We start from the raw sequence: 21158 nt of genomic DNA on the forward strand, positions 1-21158 counted from the left end.
CTAATATGTCTTTTTTTTTCTGGTAAATCCATCTGGAAAGCCACTTGTTGGCCTCAAAAATAGTCGCTCCTCTCTTCCCTGCAGGTCCTAACTTCCAAGCTGTGCTGGGACTAAAAACACAGGCCTTCCCCCACCTAAAATGAATAAACACCGCTCAACACCTCGACATTTAATAGTGAAGCTTGCAAATTCCAAAGATAAATAGAAGATCCTTAAAGCAGCAAGAGATAAGAAATCTCTAACTTTTATGGGGATGAATATTAGATTAACAGCAGACCTCTCCACAGAGACCCAGGCAGGCCAGAAAGGGTTGGCAGGATATATTCAGGGTCCTACATGAGAAGAACATGCAGCCAAGAATACTTTATCCAAGGCTCTCATTCACAATAGGAGAGATAAACAGCTTCCAAGATAGGCAGGAACTGAAAGAATATGTGACCAGGAAACCAGCTCTCCAAGAAATTTTAAGGGGGACTCTTAAAATTCCTCTTGGAGAGGAAGTCCAATGGAACAATCCACAAAAACAGGGACTGAATAGGTATCATGATGACACTAAATTCATATCTTTCAATAGTAACTGAACGTGAATGGGCTTAACGACCCCATACAGAGGCCCAGGGTTTCAGACTGGATAAAAAAGCAGGACCCATCTATCTGCTGTCTACAAGAGACTCATTTTAGACAGAAGGACACCTACAGCCTGAAAATAAAAGGTTGGAGAACCACGTACCAATCATATGGTCCTCACAAGAAAGCAGGGGTAGCCATCCTTATATCAGATAAACTGAAATTTATCCCAAAGACTGTAGTGAGAGATGAAGAGGGACACTGTATCATACTTAAAGGATCTATCCAAGAAGACTTAACAATCCTCAATATATATGCCCCGAATGTGGGAGCTGCTAAATATATCAATCAATTAATAACCAAAGTTAAGACATATTTAGATCATAATACACTTATACTTGGTGACTTCAATCTAGCGCTTTCTACACTAAATAGGTCTTCTAAGTACATGTCAAAGAAACGAGAGCTCGAAATGATAGACTGGACCAAACGGATTTCACAGATAACTACATAACTTTACATCCAAATGCAACTGAATACACATTCTTCTCAAGTGCACATGGAACTTTCTCCAGAATAGACCACATACTGGATCACAACTCAGATCTGAACCGATACCAAAAGATTGGGATCATCCCCTGCTTATTCTCAGAGGATGATACCTTGAAATTAGAACTAAATCACAACAAGAAGTTTGGAAGTACTTCAAACACGTTGAGGTTAAGGACCATCCTGATAAAAGATGAAAGGGTGAGCCAGGTAATTAAGGAAGAATTAAAAAGATTCATGGAAACTAATGAGAATGAAGATAAAACCATTCAAAATCTTTGGGATACAGCAAAAGCAGTCCTTGGGGGAAATATATCTCAATGCAAGCAGCCATCCACAAATTGGAAAGAACTCAAATACAGAAGTTAACCTTACACCTAAAGGAGCTAGATGAAAAAGAGCAAATAGATCCTACACCCAGCAGAAGAAGAGATTTGACAAATTAACATTCGAGCAGAACTCAATGAAATAGATATCAGAAGAACTATGGAACAGATTAACAAAACCAGGAGTTGGTTCTTTTGAAGAATTAGTAAGATAGATAAACCATTAGCCAGCCCTATTAAAAGAAGAGCGAGAAGACTCATATTAATAATATCATGAATGAGAAAGGAGAGATCACTACAAACACCAAGGAAATACAAACAATTTTAAAAACATGAGAAGCTATACGCCAATAAATTCAGCAATCTATAAGAAATGGACGCATTTCTGGAAAGCCGCAAACTACCAAAACTGGAACTGGAAGAAATAGAAAAACTGAACAGGCCAGGGAGGAAATTGAAGCAGTCATCAAAAACCTCCCAAGACACAAAAGTCCAGGGCCAGATGGCTTCCCTGGGGAATTTATTCCAACGTTTAAAGAAGAAACCAAAAAAAAAAAAAAAAAAACCCATACCTATTCTACTAAAGCTGTTCAGAAAGATAGAAATGAAATACATCCAAGCTCGTTCTACGAGGCCAGCATCACCTTAATTCCAAAACAAGACAAAGACCCCACCGAAACGGAGAGTTATAGACCCATACTCCTGATGAACATGGACGCAAAAATTCGCAACAAGATACTAGCTAATAGGGATCCCTGGGTGGCGCAGGGGTTTGGCGCCTGCCTTTGGCCCAGGGCGCGATCCTGGAGACCCGGGATCGAATCCCACGTCGGGCTCCCAGTGCATGGAGCCTGCTTCTCCCTCTGCCTGTGTCTCTGCCTCTCTCTCTTTCTCTCTCTGTGACTATCATAAATAAATAAATATTTTTAAAAAATTAAAAAAAACAAACAAACTTTCTAAAAAAAAAAAAAAAAGATACTAGCTAATAGGATCCAACAGTACATTAAGGAGATTATTCACCATTACCAAGAGGGAAGTATCCCCGGACGCAAGGCTGGTTCAACACTCATAAAACAATGTGATTCATCATATCAGAAAGACAAAAAACAAGAACCATATGATCCTCTCAATAGATTCAGAGAAAGCATTTGACAAAATACAGCATCCATTCCCGATCAAAACTCTTCAGATTGTGGGGATAGAGGGAATATTCCTCAACATCTTAAAAGGCATCTACGAAAAGCCCACAGCACATATCATTCTCAATGGGGAAGCACAGGGAGCCTTTCCCCTTAGATCAGGAAGAAGACAGGGATGTCCACTCTCACCACTGCTATTTGACATAGTCTTAGAAGTCCTAGCCTCAGCAATCAGACAACAGAAAGAAATAAAAGGCATTCAAATTGGCAAAGAAGAAGTCAAACGTTCCCTCTTTGCTGATGACATGATACTCTACACAGAAAACCCAAGAGACTCCACCCCAAGATTGCTAGAACTCATACATCAATTTGGGAGCATGGCAGAATACACAATCAATGCCCAGAAGTCAGTGGCATTTCTACACGCTAACAATGAGACTGAAGAAAGAGAAATTAAGGAGTCAATCCCATTTACAATTGCACCCAAAAGCATAAGATACCTAGGAATAAACCTAACCAAAGAGATAAAGGATCCACACCCTAAAAACTACAGACCACTTCTAAAATAATTTGAGGAAGACACAACGAGATGGAAAAATATTCCATGCTCACGGATTGGAAGTATTAATATTGTGAAAATGTCAACGTTACCCAGGGCAATTTTCATGTTTAATGCAATCCCAGCAAAATACCATGGACTTTCTTCAGAGAGTTAGAACAAATTATTTTCAGATTTGTGTTGCATCAGAAAAGACCCCTAATAGCCAGGAGAATATTAAAAAAGAAAGCCATAGCTGGGGGCATCACAATGCCAGATTCCAGGTTGTACTACAAAGCTGTGGTCATCAAGTCAGTGTGGTCCTGGCACAAAAGCAGTCACATAGATCAATGGAAAAGAATAGAGAATCCAGAAGTGGACCCTCAACTTTATGGTCAACTAATATTCGACAAAGTAGGAAAGACTATCCACTGGGAAAAAAGACAGTCTCTTCAATAAATGCTGCTGGGAAAATTGGACATCCACATGCAGAAGAACAAAACTAGACCACTCTCTTGCACCATACACAAAGATAAACTCAAAACAGATGAAAGATCTAAATGTGAGACAAGATTCCATCAAAACCCTGGAGAACATGGGCAACACCATTTTTGAGTTCGCCCACTGTGACTTCTTGCAAGATACATCCACGAAGGCAAGAGAAACAAAAGCAAAAGTGAACTATTGGGACTTCATCAAGGTAAGAAGCTTTTGCACAGCAAAGGATACAGTCAACAAAACTAAAAGACAACCTACAGAATGGGAGAAGATATTTGCAAATGACATATCAGATAAAGGGCTAGTTTCCAAGATCTATAAAGAACTTCTTAAACTCAACAGCAAAGAAACAACCAATCCAATCATGAAATGGGCAAAAGACAGGAACAGAAATCTCACAGAGGAATACATAGACATGGCCAACATGCACATGAGAAAATGCTCTGCATCACTTGCCATCAGGGAAATACAAATCAAAACCACAATGAGATACCACCTCACACCAGTGAGAATGGTGAAAATTAACAAGGCAGGAGACTACAAATCATAGGATGTGGAGAAAGGGGGAACCCTCCTGAACTCTTGGTGGGAATGTGAACTGGTGCAGCCACTCTGGAAAACTGTGTGGGGTTCCTCAAAGAGTGAAAAACAGATCTTCCCTACGACCCAGCAATTGCACTGCTGGGGATTGACCCCAAAGATACAGAAGCAGTGAAATGCTGGGATGCCTGCACCCCAATGTTTATAGCAGCAATGTCGACAATAGCCAACCTGTGGAAGGAGCCTCGGTGTCCATCGAAAGATGGATGGATAAAGAAGATGTGGTCTATGTATACAATGAAATATTCCTCAGCCATTAGAAATGACAAATACCCACCATTTGCTTCAACGTGGATGGAACTGGACGATATTATGCTGAGTGAAATAAGTCAGTCGGAGGAGGACAAACATCCTATGGTCTAATTCATTTGGGAAATATAAAAAATAGTCAAAGGGAATAAAGGGGAAAGGAGAAAAAACGAGTGGGAAATATCAGGGAGGGAGACAGAACATGAGAGACTCCTAACTCTGGGAAACGAACTAGGGGTGGTGGGCGGTGGTTGGCGGTGACTGCGTGACAGGCACTGACGGGGGCACTTGATGGGATGAGCGCTGGGTGTTATTCTCTATGTTGGCAAATTTAACACCAAGAAAAAATTTTTAAAAAACATAAAAACACACGGTTTCCCTTTTATTTTCATAGCTGCCTGCCAGCAGGTTTTCTAGGCAACACTGAATTTTATTCCTCTCTGCACCTGGCTTATATAGCCAAGAAAATAATTGCCAAGGTCCTGTTTACTGGTGACATTTTGTCCCTGACTTTTTCTTGTACTTAATCCATGGAGAGTGATTTTCAAATGTAAGCAGCAGCTCCTTCCTGTGTGAGGAATGTACAGCTACTCTTTGTGACCCAGCAGCGAACTCGTTCTGACTCTGCCTTCCCAGTACAAATACAGAGAAGAGTGGGAACACATCAAGGCACACAGATACACACTTGGCCCTAAAGAAATCCCATTTGTCCATGTCCAGAGGGTGAACAATGTTACCAGTGAGGTACAGTGAATGTTGATTCTGCGGGGGGGGGGGGGGGGGGTATTGAGTTTCAGAGGCCACGGCTTTGTACTATATGTTAGTTAGAAATCTCTGTATCATCAAGGAATGAGAGGGTCCTTTTTGTTACCATTTTGGTGTTTGTATCCATCGGTGACGTCTTTTTGTATTTGGCAATGCCATTGTCAATCCCAATTCACAGATTATGATGTAAATTAATTCCTTTTTTGAGATTCGTTATGAAACAATTACTAATGAATTTGCATTTTAGTCTAATTCGTGACCCTGGTTTTCTATATACATGGTTGGCCTGTATATCTGACCATATCCAACCATCTGATAGAATGTGGAAGACTTTATGCTCAGAATTCTTCACCTAACTAAAATAAGTACCATTTCCTCTTTTTTCCTGTCAGACACTTCCTTGATCCTTAATTGCTCCTCTAATGGCTCTTTGTGTAGAATATTTGATTATTGATTAGTCAACAGTTGCCCTCATCTTCCCACACTAAATACCTGCAGTGGTTTTGCTTCCAGTGTAGAGATAGTATCGACAGTTTTTTTTTTTTTTTTTGGAGTTCAATTTGCCAACATAGAGCATAACACCCAGTGCTCATCCCATCAAGGGCCCCCCTCAATGCCTGTCACCCAGTCACCCCCACCCCCCACCCACCTCCCTTTCCACCACCCCTTGTTCGTTTCCCAGAGTTCGGAGTCCCTCATGTTCTGTCTCCCTTTCTGATATGTCCCACTCATTTTTTTCTCCTTTCCCCTTTATTCCCTTTCACTATTTTTTATATTCCCCAAATGAATGAGACCATAAAATGTTTGTCCTCCCTGATTGACTTATTTCACTCAGCATCATACTCTCCAGTTCCATCCACGTGTATTGACAATTGTACCACAGACTGAAAGACAAGATTCACACAACTCCTGATACACCTGAAATCCGCCAAGTCAAGAAGACACAAGAGGCTGTCAGTGAGGTGAGTATTTTCTTAAGAGAGAGGGCAGGCTGTGGCACCCCGGGAGGAATGTCAGCCATGTGGTCTCTGATGTGTGTGTTTTGGGCCATTTTTTCAGTTGATCTACAAATCAGACTTCTTCAAGATGCAAGGCCACGTGATCTCACTGCCTTACACACCCCAAGTGATCCGTTGCCGCTACGTGGGAGACATCACCAGTGATGTAAGCATCTCGTCTGGGTCTTTCAGAAAAGCTCTTACCAAGGGGCTGTGTACATGTAAGCCAACCGGTGATCTTTGAACTGCCTGCTGCATTGAGTCCTACACTGGGTATACAGCTTGGAGGTGAAATTGTGTGGAAGCGGGACCCCGCATTTCTCCAACCACGGAAACAGTAGTAGGAAGAACGTTTAGGAATTACAAGCATTGCTGGCCACCACTCTGAATTCAACACTGAACCATGACCGGCCCCTCACCCTACCTCGTCTCGTCCTGGGTCCCATGTAGTATCCTTCTCCTGCTCATCCCCACGCCCATCCTCATTAGCAACTTCCTCCTCCCATGTTTGTTTCTCCTTAAATGTTTCCATCTCCTGAAAGGCCACTCCATTCAATCCATGCTTTCCTCCCATCAGTATAAGAACAACAAATAGCAATATTTTCCTTAGCTCAGGATTAAATTTAAAAACCTGTGATTCATTTGAGTGCAAGCCAACTAAGAGTATAGGGTGGACGTGTTCAACCAAAATGAAACCTGTATCAACATGAAGGTCTCACTACTCTTATTGGTTCCTGGTTTGCATTTAATCCTGGCCAGCTTTATTTCTGTTTCTGCCACACAGATTTAATATAAGGAGGACTTGCAGATCCTCGGGACTGGGCTGCTTCCTGTGTGACATTCCTGACACGGTCCGCTGCTGGCACGTGCGCAAGTTCTGGGCGAGTGCACATCTTCATGACACATAGCTACCCTGGCACAGCTTCCATTACCACGTCACCAGCCTCAATATAATTCTTTCAATGACTGATTAACTTGTGCTTCTGTTTTCTTTTTTTTTCTTTAGGTCTAACTACCTGTACACTGATAAGGCGAGGAAGATGTGAGACAGATACCAAGTGGTGCTTGACACTCCAGAATACAGAAAAGTACAGGAACTGAAGACACAGCTGAGCGAGGTAAGGATGCTGAACCTGTCACTGCAACTGACTTATTCCTCTGTCAAACAGGCAACTGCGCTTAGAAAAAAAAAAAAAAGTCTCCCCTCTGATGTAATTATGGAGTGCCTACCGTGTCTAACTAAGCAAGTCAGTTGACCTTGTTTTGCCTCAGTTTCCTTATTTTGTCCCCTTTTGGTAAGATAAGGATGTTGGTACTTGACTACCTGTGACTGGAGCTGCAGAGAGTTAATTTTATAAATTGGAAAGGCCTATGTTACACTATTGTTGTGGTCTCCAAACCAAATTTATTTAATTTATTTCAAAACTTGCTCTTTAATCCCTGTCATCAGAAACCCTAACCTTGGTGGTGCCATTTGAAAAGTCTTTCATGGCTCCCTGCTCTGCAGCCCACACACCAAATTCTGAACTATTTTGTTTCATTGTCAGTTGGCCTCGGGGCTTCCAGTCTATCACAGCTAGTTGGGTATAGATCTTGTGCTCTCCCCTCCATTCCTCGTTCCTTGAGGGTTGGACCCCGTCTTATTTAGATGTGTGTCCCATAGTGCCTTGGCTGTAATAGATGTCCATGTTGGCCAGTGATTAAATGTGCTTTCTAAAGGTAAGGGCGTTCCACAAATGTAAATGCTTTTCTTATTACAGATGAGTTGGCTATTCTCGTTCAACTCATCTTTGTCGTGTAGCTTCATCAGACTTCACTGAGCGAAGCCACACATTGGCAGTCAGGCCACTTGACTGACTCCCCATTTTCAATAGTTTTAGTGGCTGCCTATTAGGAATCACTTATGCTCTTAGACTTAAAGATGTCCTGGCACACCAAAGGTTGCCTGCAGTGAGGGGGTGGGGGTGTGCAGCTTCCTACACTCCTAGTGAGCTAGCGGCAGAGGGTGATAAGTTCTTTAGCTTTCATAAATGCTAAATTGAGCCCATTTGCTTTGCTGAAAGCTTACCTGCATCCCTTCCCCTGGCACCAGCACTTAGCCAGGAATGCCTAGGTTCTTGTATCTCAGCAAAGTGCTTCTCTGTACTGGCCATATATTAGAACCACCTGGGAAGTATTTCTAAACCTCCCTTGAGTGGGCTCTGACTCCCCAGCCTCACAGCAGACTTTCTGATTCTCTGCATGTAGGCATCTGCGTGCTTTTAGCTGCTCCATAATGATTCTAATAATGATTCTAATATGCAGCCAGTGTTGGAAAGCACTGCTTTAAGTAGCACGCCTGTCCTCCAGCTACCACGTCGTAAAACATTGTATGGTAACTTGAGATGGTTATTGGGATCTCTGAAATACCTTTATTTTTCTTGGCTATTTGGATTCAGAATTATTTAAATCTTCCATTTCTCCTTTTCCCAATTCCTGTTAGGATTTTGTGTGTCTTGTGCATCCACATTGAGGAATAAGACTGGCTATCCTTTAGTCATTCCTTTTCTCCCACACTTGCCTCACTGGAACAATGATGTGAGCATGATAAAATACTGAGCCACCTCCTCTATTTTTTAAAAGACTTTGAGAGGATTGGTATTCATTCTTTGAATGTTTGGTAGAATTTAGCAATGAAGCCTTCTGATCTTGGACTTCTGTTTGTTAGGAGGTTTTTGATGATTGATTCCATCTTCTTCCTCATCATTGGTCTGTTTAGATTTTCTATTTCACCATCATTCAGTGTTGGGGTGTTGTATGCCTCTAGGAATTTATCTATTTCTTTCAAGTTGTCCGGTTTGTGTAGCACATCATTGTTTATAGGAATCTCTTTGATACTTTGTATTTTTGTGGTATCCAGTATTCCATCTCCTCTTTCATTCTGAGTTTTTCTCTTTTAGTTGGTGAGTCTAGGTCTAGGTTTGTCGAGTTTGTTTATCTTTTCAAAGAACCAGCTCTTTCATCGATCTTTTCCATTGTATTTTTAGTTTGTATTTTATTTCTTCCCTGATCTTTATTTCCTTCCTTTCTCTAACTTTGGGCTTATTTATTCTTCTTTCTCAAGTTCCTTTAGGTGTAAAGTTGGGCTGCTTTTTGAAAATGTCCTTGTTTTTAGAGGTAGGCATTGTTATAAACTTTCGCCTTAGAACTGCATTCCGTAAGTTTTGGTATGTTACATTTTCATTTGTCTCAAGATTTTTTTTTTTATTTCTCTTTTGATTTCTTCTTTGTCCCGTTGTTGTTCAGTATCCTACACTTGAAAAGAATGTGTATTCTGATGCTTTTAGATGGAATATTTTTAAGTATCTGGTCTACTGTATGGCCAGTGTTTCCATATCGATTTTCTGTCTGGATAATCTATGCATTGACATAAGTGCGAAATTAGAGTCTCCAGCTATTATTGTATTGCTGTTTCTCTGCTTAGGTCTGTTAGTATTTGCTTTATATATCTAGGTGCTCCTATGTTGGGTGCATATTTACAAATGTTATATGTTTTGTTGAATTGGCTCCTTTATCACTATATGATGCCCATCTTTGTCTCTTATTAAAGTCTGTCTTGTCCATATAAGTATAGCTACTCCTCCACGTTTCTTTTGGTTTTCATTTGCACAAAATATCTTTTCCTACCTCTTCACTTCTAGTCTCTCTGTGTCCTTACATATAAAGTGAGTCTCTTGTAAGCAGCATACAGATAGGTCTTAATTTTTATTTTATTTTTTAAAGATTTATTCACCTATTTTAGAGAAAGAGCAAACAAGCGTGAGCAGGAGGGGCAGAGGGAGAGGGAGAATCTCAAGCAGTTTCTGTGCCAAGCATGTAACCTGACTTGGGGTTCAATCCCACATCCCTGAGATCATGACCTGAGCTTAAACCAAAAATCAGATGCTTAACTGACTTTGCTACCCAGGTGCCCTGGTAGATTTTGTTCTTTAATCCATTTCGCCACTCTGTCTTTTGATTGGGGAATTGAGTCTATTTACATTTTGACTAGTTATTGATTATGTATTATAGGCTTAGTGCTATTTTATTAATTGTTTTCTGGCTGTTTGTATAGTCTTGATCTCTTCCTTTCTTCCTTTCTTGCTCTCTTCCTTTGTGCTTTGATTTATTTTAGTGGTATGCTTGTATTTCTTTCTTTTCATCTTTTGCATATTTCCTATAGGTTTTTCCTTTATGGCTATCGTGAAGCAACTTCTATAACAGTCTATTTAAGTTGATAACAACTTAAGTTTGATCCCATTGTAAAGCTCAACATTATTTCCCCCCATGTTTTATGTTCCTGATGTCACATTTTACATGTTTTTCTTTTGTGTATCCCTTACTTAATTGTAATCAGTTATTTTTATTATTTGTCTTTTACCACATATGCACCTTTCCAGTGAGAACTATTCTTCATATGTGTTCTAAACACTAATTAGCACCCTTTCTTTTCAATTGAAAGAAATCTCTTTAGCATCTCTTGGGTTGTTTCTGCTTTTTTTTTTTCTTTAACATCCTTTGTAAGGCTGTATTAATGGTGAGAAAGTCCTTTAGCTTTTGCTTGTTTAGAAAAGTCTCTCTCCTTCACTTCTGAATGATAACTTTGCCAAGTAGACTAGTGTCGGTCAGAAGGTTTTCTCTTTCAGCCGTTCGAATGTATTGTGTTACTCCCTCTGGTCTGCAAAGTTTCTGCTGAAAAATACCTGATACTCTTATGGCGGGGGGGGGGGGGGCGCAGGGAGAGGGGTGTGTTCTATTGTATGTAACGAATTATTTTTTTCTTGGTACTTTTAATGGTTTCTTCTTGTCTTTAAATTTAACATTTTAATTATTATGTGTCTTGGTGTTTATTTCTTTGGGATCCCCTAATTTGAAACCCTCTGTGCTTCCTAGATCTGGATGTCTGTTTTTTTTCTCCTGGTTAGGGAATTTAGTATTTCAGCCATTATTTTTTCAAATAAGATTTCTGTCCCTTTCTCTCTTTTTACTTTGGGAAGCCCTATGATGCAAATGTTAGTCCATTTTATGCTATCCACAAGTTTATAAGGCTATCTTCACTTTTTTTTTTCATTCCTTCTCCTTTGCTGTTCTGATTAGGTGAGCTCCCTGTCTTATCTTCAAGTTAATTGATCTTCTGCCTTATCTATAATTTTCTGTTGAAACCCTCTAGTGTATTTTTCAGCTCAGTTTTGTATTATTCAGCTCTGTGTCTTCTATTCCATAGTTTCCTATATTTTCCATCTTCTTGTGACATTCTTACTATGTTCATTCATTCATTCATGAATGAATACTGTAGGTCATTCAACACCCTGCGTTCCTTTTTAGCAGCTCTATTGACCACTAGATGTGTGTCAGACCTAAGACCTACCCCTCAGGCCAAAGATCTAGGACAAGAAAAGAGGCCTCCTGCTCAGAAAGACTGGGAATTTGCCCGAGTATGCTGTCTGTGCAGTGCCTTTGGGGTGGTAGCCTGCTAAAAACTGTCCTTCCAATTACCATAGTCCTGTGGAACTCAGGAATACAAGCCCCCCAGGCTACCAGTGACAGGCAATCAAGGGGTATCCCCTGTGGCAGCTGCATAAACCAGGGACCAGGTGTGTAGAAATCTTCCTTCCAGGATATATTGGCACTGTGAAGCACACCAGAGGGTTAAAGACGATGATAGAATATGTCCTCTAAATTCTCTGAAAAGGATTATAGTCCGCCCCAAGATGCATTTTTAATTAGAAGCCTGCCCCTCAAGCTGCAGTCACAACGATTAGCTAACATGCCTCCTTTACAGGAAGACTGAGCTCCTGACTCTGTTTTCTCTAGCTATGCCCTGGGGGATGGTTGCTATTGAAGAACTCTTTCTCCATTGGTTACAGTCCTAGGGGACCCACAAGAGTAAGCCATACCAGCCACCAGACCTAGATCTTAGAGGGGTGTCTCCTGGTTACAGTTTTAAAAATCAGACCCCAGACAGGGCTATGAGCTCCTTTCTGGGTGTTCTTTGTTATAAGAGTTTCATGGGATCAAGAGCACAAGCTTCCTTGACCTTCAGAGCCAAGTGACTAAGAGGTATCCTGTAGGAGGCAGCTACAAATATCAGAATGAATGAAAGTTTGCCCTTTGTGACAACTTGAATGGACCTCAAGGGCATAAGCAATGTGAACTATGCAGAGAAAAAGACGAATATCATATGACCTTTCTCATATGTGGAATTAGAATTCTTTCTGAGCGGGATCCCTGGGTGGCACAGTGGTTTGGCGCCTGCCTTTGGCCCAGGGCACGATCCTGGAGACCCGGGATCGAATCCCACGTCGGGCTCCTGGTGCATGGAGCCTGCTTCTCCCTCTGCCTATGTCTCTGCCTCTCTGTGTGTGTGTGTGTGTGACTATCATAAATTAATTAATTAATTAATTAATTAATTAAAAAAGAATTCTTTCTGAGCATTAAGATATGATTAGATCAGAGCCTTAAGAAAATCTCCTTCTCAGACTTGTGAAAGATGAATGAGTGGTCCAACGGAGGAGGTGTTTTGGGAGGCTTTTGAAGATGTGTTGAGAAGAAATGATATAAGAGGCCGAACTAGGGCTGTATCTGTGAAAAAGGAGAAGGTGGGTCAGACTTAAAGGCTGTCACAAAGTTAGGAGCCCCGAACTCGTGATCATTTGTTGTGGGAATGAGGGAAAAGTCTAGGATGACTCCCCCAAGTGTCTGGTCTGCATGACGGGGAGATCAAGGAGTCTTTTAGCAAGGTAGAGAAAATAGATAAGGAAGCAAATTTGGGCTGGAGATGGAGATAATATAAAAAATTCTGCATTGAACATGGTTAAGTTCAGAACATTTTTGAAAATTTGGGCCTACGATAGCCAAACTGTGGAAGGAGCCTCGGTGTCCAACGAAAGATGAATGGATAAAGAAGATGTGGTTTATGTATACAATGGAATATTACTCAGCTATTAGAAATGACAAATACCCACCATTTGCTTCAACGTGGATGGAACTGGAGGGTATTATGCTGAGTGAAGTAAGTTAGTTGGAGAAGGACAAACATTATATGTTCTCATTCATTTGGGGAATATAAATAATAGTGAAAGGGAATATAAGGGAAGGGAGAAGAAATGTGTGGGAAATATCAGAAAGGGAGACAGAACGTAAAGACTGCTAACTCTGGGAAACGAACTAGGGGTGGTAGAAGGGGAGGAGGGCGGGGGGTGGGAGTGAATGGGTGACGGGCACTGGGGGTTATTCTGTATGTTAGTAAATTGAACACCAATAAAAAAAAAAAGAAAAGAAAATTTGGGCCTGACTTAGGAGAAACACTGGATATATCCATTTGGAAATCCTCCATCTCACATTAATGATTGAAATCACAGGAACAGACGAGATTACCCAAGGGGAACGTATCCAGTAAAAGAAGCCAACCCTGACTCCAGCTAGTGGCAACCTTGGGGAAGGGCAGAACCATAGATGGAGGAGTTCCTAGGAAGGCCACTTAGGAGAGAGCACCAGGATGGGGAGCAGGGAAGAACATTTTCAGGAATGAAACAGCTGAGCAGTTTCAGTTGCAACAGAGAACCTTTCTTGCATTTGGTCGTTGTGAAGTTTTTGGCGGTCCTAAGGACAGTGACTACCTTGGTGTGGTTGCACGGAAGCCATACTGTTACCTTGAGAAATTAATTAAGGAGAAAAAGAAGAAATACGTAGTCGGCTTGGCTGTGAAAGGTAGAAAGAAACAAAATCATTGGTAGAGATTGGAAAAGGCTTAGTGAAGGAAGGGAGCAAACTTTGTTTGCAGATGAAGGACTGAAGAAACAGGAAGGTCGAAGATATAGAGAAGATATAGAGGGGAAGCGGATAATTGCTGGCAGAGGCTCCTAGAATGGGACAGGGGAGAGCAGGACCCAAGAACACAGTAGGAGGCTTGAATCATGGGCAAGCTACAGAATGTGTCTTCGTTTGACACAAAGGAGAAAAGAAAAGAAAAAAAAGGATAAAAGAAAGGGAGGGCTAAGGAGGTAAATATATTATTGGTTTTTTGAGCAGCAACCAAGATTGTTGCAGTAGGACAGTAGGACAATCCCCGATTTCTCTATGAAGTAAGCAGTAAAGGCATCTCTCAGCAGAGACCATAACATGCAAATAAAGCAGAAATAATGATAATGACTATTTTATGTCCAGGTATTGTACAGGGCTGCAGGCAAAAAGCAGAAGTCAGTCTTCACCTCAGTTCCTGATACTCCTGATCTTTGAAGAGCCAAGCGAGGGCAGAAGCTTCAGAGTCAGGCGAGATTCATAAGCAGAGCCTCACAAACCTGCAGCGCTGGCGTCACAGTGGGTGGTTATGTATACTTGCCCACTGCAGCCCAGCAACAGATTGTCACACTGGGTTGTCCTTGATGCAGCCTCGTGGCCCTTAACTTCAAGCAATTCTCTTTGGGGCCATCATAACTGTGGCTGTGTTTTACCTAAGCAAGCAATACCACGTCTGTCTTTCTAAATCGTGTACAACTTTCGTCATTGGGTGGATGAACGGTCTGTGGACCGAACTGCTTGATTCCTTCTGTAGGACCCATCTATTGTTCGTGACCACTTTTATGCATTCAGACAAAATGGGGGGAGAATGTGTTGAGAGCTTTGTTAGAATCCTCTCATTCTTCCATCGGCATTCTTTATCACATGGATTTAGATCAGGCCACACTCAACAGTAAGGGTATTAGGTGACTTGGGTGTGTGTGTATGTGTTTCTGAATGTGAAACAGGGAAACAAATGAAAAGAAATGCATATCATACGTGAAAACATCAGGACGAAAACAAGTAGACACTCCCATTTAAGGGTTAGAAGTGAATGAAAATGACTGAATACTAAATAACAAATGTTTTGTCTCTATAACATCTGATCCCTATTCTCTGATCATTTAGTATCTTTATGTTGAACTTGCCACCAAAGAGAGACCCCACCATCATGCTGGGAAACAGACCAAAGCCCTGAAACACGCTAAAGACGTAAAGGATATATGGTCAGTGAGGTAAGTTGGGAATTTGGCACCGAGGTACACTGGGTTAAAGAAAAATATCCTGGGGTGCCCGGGTGGCTCAAATGGATCGTGGAAACAACACCACTGAAACAACAAAAGGCACCAACAGTATCAGTCGGGCACGGGAGCCAAGAATGATGCTAAGAGATGCTAAAGGCCTGTTGTTTTTCTCATTGGTCCTCTCAGTTAGCAAAGCTAGGACCCCTTCTTATAATTCCTTGGTAGCATTTGCTAGGGACTCCTGAGAAGTCATTGCTATTTATCCATAAAGTCATGGTCTTGGAGTCAGCCAAACATGGTTTCAAATCCTGTTGTTGTCACCTGCCCACTATGACTCTATATGATTTACTTAATATCTCTGAGCCTCTGTTTTCTTATATGTGGACTATGGTTAAAAATCACGATAATTAAATTAGGTGGAACAAGGTATCATATATAACATTCCTGGCACAGAGATGGGCTCTTAGTGGACACTCAGAAAAAGTTCGTTCCCTTTCTTCTCTTGACCACCTAAATCGTGAGAATGACACATTGGTTAGAATTAGGAGGGGACAGGCTTTCATCTCCCATACCACATGATCAAGGACGCAGCTGGCTTTTAATGATAATGAGATTACCTGTTGGTAAAGATCTGAAACTAGAGGAGCCTGGGTGGCTCCGGTCATAATATCATGGGTCATCAAGCCCTGAGTCAGGCTTCCTGCTCAGTGGGGAGTCTACTTCTCTCTCCCCCTCTGTGCTCAAGGTCTCTCTCTCTCTCTCTTGTTCTCTGTCTCAAACAAATAGTATCTTTAAAAACATATGAAATGAATCAGTTCAGGGTAGACAGTCCGTTCTTAGCAGCATATTTTTCAGAGCCCACCTACAGATGCACTACACCCATTACCAGAACTGGAATCCCTAGAGGACTGGCTGCACACTGGGACTTAAACTCGGACAAAAGACCAATCAACGTCTCATAACCCCTCAATTTAAGAATATACTGCTCTAGGCTTTCAAGGCATCTTAAAGTCATTAGAGTGATCTCTAAAGAGAAATGTGAATTGAAACAGCAGAATTGAAACAGTATCTCAGTTCCATAATTTTCATTTGGAGCTGAAAGGAGTCTGCTAGTTGGACTAGCACCTTGTCCCCTGACCCTGTGAGACATGTAGATCCCACCCCTGGTGTCTAGTGGCATGAGATCCAGTGGGCTGAGCACATAGTGCTGGCATCTCCCGAAACATCCAAGGTAGTTAGCATGCTCTTCCCTAAATGTATAATGCACATGTGTGCTGCTCAAAGCTGCACTGTACCAACACACCAAGGCACTGGTTCTCTATTGTTGGGGGCCAGGGGCAGACCATTTTGCTTCAAATAGAAGCTGAGAGAGTTGTATACTACCCTCAAAGTCCATCCCCTAGGATAATTTTAGTCTTCTTGTGACATCCCCAATCTTTATCACTTCAAGGATAATTTGAACGAGCCTTCTCTACATCACCCCTCTCTGGGGTGGTCACTAAGTGAAATTGGCCCCAGGGCTCCTTACACCCCAATGGACAGCCCGATCCTACTCCTAGTCCTCTCTCCTACCAGTACTGATAACTCTAACCTTCAAAATAGTCCAATGTAACAAGGATGGTATCTGGCATTGAGTTTGGCTTTTCTACGGTGTCTGTCCCCCCAAGTGGAGCTAAGCAACTTTATGGGATTATTCATGTGAAAACTAAAGTTACGATGTCAGAGAAAAGACCGCTTTAATTATGGGTTGGTTCAGCTACCCAAAAGACTTGAGGTTGAAAACCGACTGCTCAGAGAAGTACTCATCTTGTGTAAATGGGATTAATCTTCTGTGACATTCTTAAAGTTAAGAGATGTCATCTCTTGAAATACCACAAAGATCAAGATTATAAAATAAAATTTCAGGACTGCCTCATGGAGAAGGTATTTTGATACTTGGAGTTAGAAACCAAATCTTTGTCCTCTTTCCATGTACATTAATAAGTCTTTGGCTCCACAAGATTGTTTACTTTTTTTCTCCTCCCAATCAGCTTTTCGTTTGCTTGCTTGAGTTTTATCTATCTATTTATTTTAAGGGTTTTATTTTTTTTATTTTTTTCATAATAAATTTATTTTTTATTGGTGTTCAATTTGCCAACATACAGAATAACATGCAGTGCTCATCCCAAGTGCCCACCTCACTGACCGCCACCCAGTCACCCCCACCTGCCGCCTTTTTTTTTTTTTTTGCAATTTGGGATATTCTTATTATTTAAAAGGCCTTACAAATAAAAGCAGAAACAATCACATTAATCAAGTGTATTAACTCATAGTTCTATTAATAATCATTAAAATTGTGTGAGGAATACATTAATAAACATTGAAAATGATAGTATTTTCCCTGCTGTGACATTGTCAAAGAAAATAAGGAAAGTAAGGGTGAGGAGTTACCCAAACTGTCAGAGACTCGGGACTTTCCAACGGGGGTGTGGGGTCAGACAAGACTTGTTGTCCAGCAGCTTCCACTGTATTGCACGCTCTTTTCCCAACCGATGAGTTAGCCAGTGATCTTTTTTACTAGTTGCCAAAATACCAGCTTGTATCGGGATAGGTAAGTGATGGTTATGAGAAGGATCCTGGGACAGCCTCTGGAATCAAGGCAGGCAGACATGTGTCCCAGACGGGAGGCGTTTAGTGGCCACCCTGCAAACAGGTTGGCCCTCGACCACGGGAGCCAGGCCGCCGCTCACTGCGAGGACAGGTCCCCCCAGGGGAGGACCGGAGAGCTGGAGGAGGAACAGCCCCTCCAGCAGACAGGCGGAAAGCCAGGAGGGCTGCTTGCTGAACGCAGTTCCAGGTGGCCAGTCTCACCCCAAAAATGCATGCCTGACAGCCTGTATCATTGCTTCCTTTTCAGAGTGTCCATCATCAGCAGTGATGAGGACCCCCCGCTCTGGGTGTGGTGTCCATCTCCGAGGGTCCCTTTGTCATGTCCTCTGGGATCCATGCTGCTTGTGAGAAGCACAAAGGTCTTTTGTTGGGGAGGCCTGCCATGTCACGTCCAGGGGAACAGATCCTCCAGGCGTGTTTCTTCTCCTTCTGTCCAGGTGCATCCAGTTCACGCCTTTCCAGCCTCTGAGTCCCCACCGAAGCTGCATACCTAGGCCGAGGCATCTCGTGGCTCGCCATCTCTGAGGACCTCAGGCGAATCTGGAGCTTCTGGGATGAGGTCAGACTGTCCTGCTGTGCTGCTGCGGGAAACATCAGGGGCAGTTGTAGGAGATGGAGTGCTGTGCTGTTTGGGGCAGCTCTACCTAGGAGTCTAGGGTTTCTTGTTGGACCTGCCTTCTGAGGATTTGGGGGTGGAGGTTGCCTGCAAGACGCATGTGTGGCATGAGCAAAGTGAAGCCTCCAGGCCCCCGGGGCTAAATGAAGGCTATATCCCCAGTGTCCCGGGGGCCCCTTCCCTGACTGTGGCCCACTGTGACTGCCGGGTCCTCCTCCTGCTTAGCTGTGCCTTTCCCACTGTCTCGGGGAGCCCTCAACCTGCCCATTTTGTGGAGGAGACTTTGTGCCCATGAGCATTGCAGGCAGCCTGGCAGGGATGATGTGCTCTGGTCTCGCACAGGAAGTGACTTTGCACGGTGCTCACACTGAGGGATGGACATGGGTGAAATTGGGAGTGGACGGCGGGTCCTTCCCCCCGATGGCCGCCTGCAGATTGAGAACAATCGATAGAGCCTCACACTCACATGGTGAAACGGTGCATGAGGTTACCCCCCAACATCCTCCAAGGCTTCGCTGAGGCTCAGGAGACCCCGGGATATGGGCAGCTCCCAATTGAGTGGCAATCCACATGTCCCTGCTTGATGCCCGGGTCTGCTCTGTGCCCCAGGGATGCACCCCTAGTCGAGTTGAGTTGTGCTGCTCGCATGGCCCTGGGGCTCTGTGTGATGTTCACTCATTCCTCAGACACCTGAAGTGTGGGATCAGGCCACCACCCCAACTAATGATGTTCTGGGGCAACCTGTCTGCTGCCATTAGCAGTAGGAAGGGCAGGGCTGGGTCCTGCACAACAAGGGGGTGCACAACTCTGGGGGCCCTCTGCTACAGGGGCGCAGTGCACAGACATTCTTGAGTCCTGTCCCTCCAGGTTCAGCAGCTTCTGCTGGTCATGGCTCAGCCCCCTCAGGGCCTCTATGGGTTGAGTCCCATTCCCTGTAAGATGTACTCAGGTCATCCTTCAGCGCCTGTAGGGATCATGGCCTTCCTCTTGTCTCCTCTTATTGCTCAGCCCAGAAGGGCAGCACCCAGGCTTTTTGGGTGGTTTTCCTGAGGTGCCAACAAGTAGGTCAGGGAGGTGATAGAGAACATGTGCCTGTGTTGCTTCCTCTATTTCTGCCAAACTCACCTTGTTCCTAGTTCCTCCTTTTCTTCCAACTTAAATATTTCTTCCCTCGCTGCTTCCCTGATGTCCGTGGAAGGGATGCTTCTTGAGAGCTGAAAGGGAGGCAGAATCGGGCATGACCACAGATAACCAAGCAGGGAGTGGGGACACTGAGTGGGGTCACCCAGCAGGTACCCTTCCCTAGGCTTCTCCTACAGGGTGGACTCCATCCTGCTGACCCCAGCCCCACTCCCTGCTGGGCTGTTCAGGTCTGATCCCCAGACTCAGTGGTGAAGGGTCAGTGTGATGCTGAAAGAGGGGTAAAGAGGGCTGTAGCATCATTCCATAGACGGAGCAGGTGCCAAGACCCAATGCCTGCAGCAGACAATGGTCTTCAGGGTGGGCATCATCAAGGTGGGAGCTGGGGAAGAGCTAGGAACAAGTGCTTATGAGCAGCAGAGCGAGGAGGTGAAAGAGAGAGTGGAGGAGAAGAATTAATTACAGGCACAGTGTTGCTCCTTTCACGTGAATCCCCGGTATCCGTGGAGTTGTCTTCCAGTGCGCAGGGCAGCAATGAGGTTGGCATGGCCATGGGAAAGGAAATGGAAACTTAGCAGGGGTGAGAACCCATGGCTTGCTCCTCTTGGGATGAGGGACTCTGACCTCAAGATGATGGATCCTCAGCCCTGGGGCCTCCCTGCACTTAGTCCCTTCATGTCTACAGGGTGGAAGTGGGTCTCTCGTCTCCCAGCTGCGTGTCCCACCCGTAGGTTCTCTCCATGCCTAGGAATGATGTGTGTGTCATCCTGTCCCTCCTCTGGGAGGTACTGTCCCTGTGACAGTGTGACCAGGACATGACCTTTCTCTCTCCCTACTCCCCTTCCTCCTTTCCTAACAACTCTCCATTTCCTTCCCCTTTCCATCCTCCAACAATCATATTGTTCTTAAATATTGGTAGCCAAGGACTGGCAGGAGATATACTGGCACCCATTCAGTCAATCCCCTGAACCCTCTGTGTGAGGAGAAACTATCTTGGTCTGGGATGGCTGGGGAACTTGAATGAGACGGTGCCACACGTGTCCACATATCCAGTGTTTGCTCTTGGGACAAGATGGTCTTTCTTGGCACACGAGCCCGCCTTAAGCAACCTCATCTGTTCCCAGAAGTGTTATAGAGCAGAAGTGGAAATGAGAGGGTAGTCAATTTTCAAAATTCCCCCTGAATTTTCAAGTGAAGTGCTGGAAAATATCCAATAGGGTAGCCCACTGAACACATGGTGCCAGCCAGGCCTGGCGCTGAACCTTACAGGGAGGGTAGGGTGGTAGGGCCCTGGTGCAGGTCTGAGGACAGGTGACGGGGTGGGCATCAGGAGGGTGTAGGGGGACAAGGCCTATGCTGTGAGGCTGGAGAATTGGATGGTGAGAAGAACAGTGACCCTGTAGCGCTGCTAGCATATGTTCTGTCCTCAGCCTCGGCCGTTCTCGGTGACAGGTCCGAGGGATGCTTGGGAAAGACTGTGTGT

The 21158-nt window shown here is 43.6% G+C and overlaps 1 long non-coding RNA gene across 4 annotated transcripts in view; it reads left to right on the top strand.

The window, feature by feature from the left end:
- The window catches only part of LOC112676956 (uncharacterized), a 93278-nt gene that overhangs the window by 16148 nt on the left and 55972 nt on the right, over positions 1-21158 (top strand). For all 4 annotated transcript variants that reach the window (XR_007406125.1, XR_007406124.1, XR_007406126.1 and 1 more), the window contains exons 15-19: positions 6067-6193; positions 6291-6395; positions 7236-7347; positions 15155-15261; positions 18357-18478. This is a non-coding gene — a long non-coding RNA (uncharacterized LOC112676956). The remainder of the gene's footprint in view (positions 1-6066; positions 6194-6290; positions 6396-7235; positions 7348-15154; positions 15262-18356; positions 18479-21158) is intronic.

Source organism: Canis lupus, chromosome 26 (genome assembly GCF_003254725.2).
Source record: "Canis lupus dingo isolate Sandy chromosome 26, ASM325472v2, whole genome shotgun sequence".
Classification (NCBI taxonomy): Eukaryota; Metazoa; Chordata; class Mammalia; order Carnivora; family Canidae; genus Canis; species Canis lupus.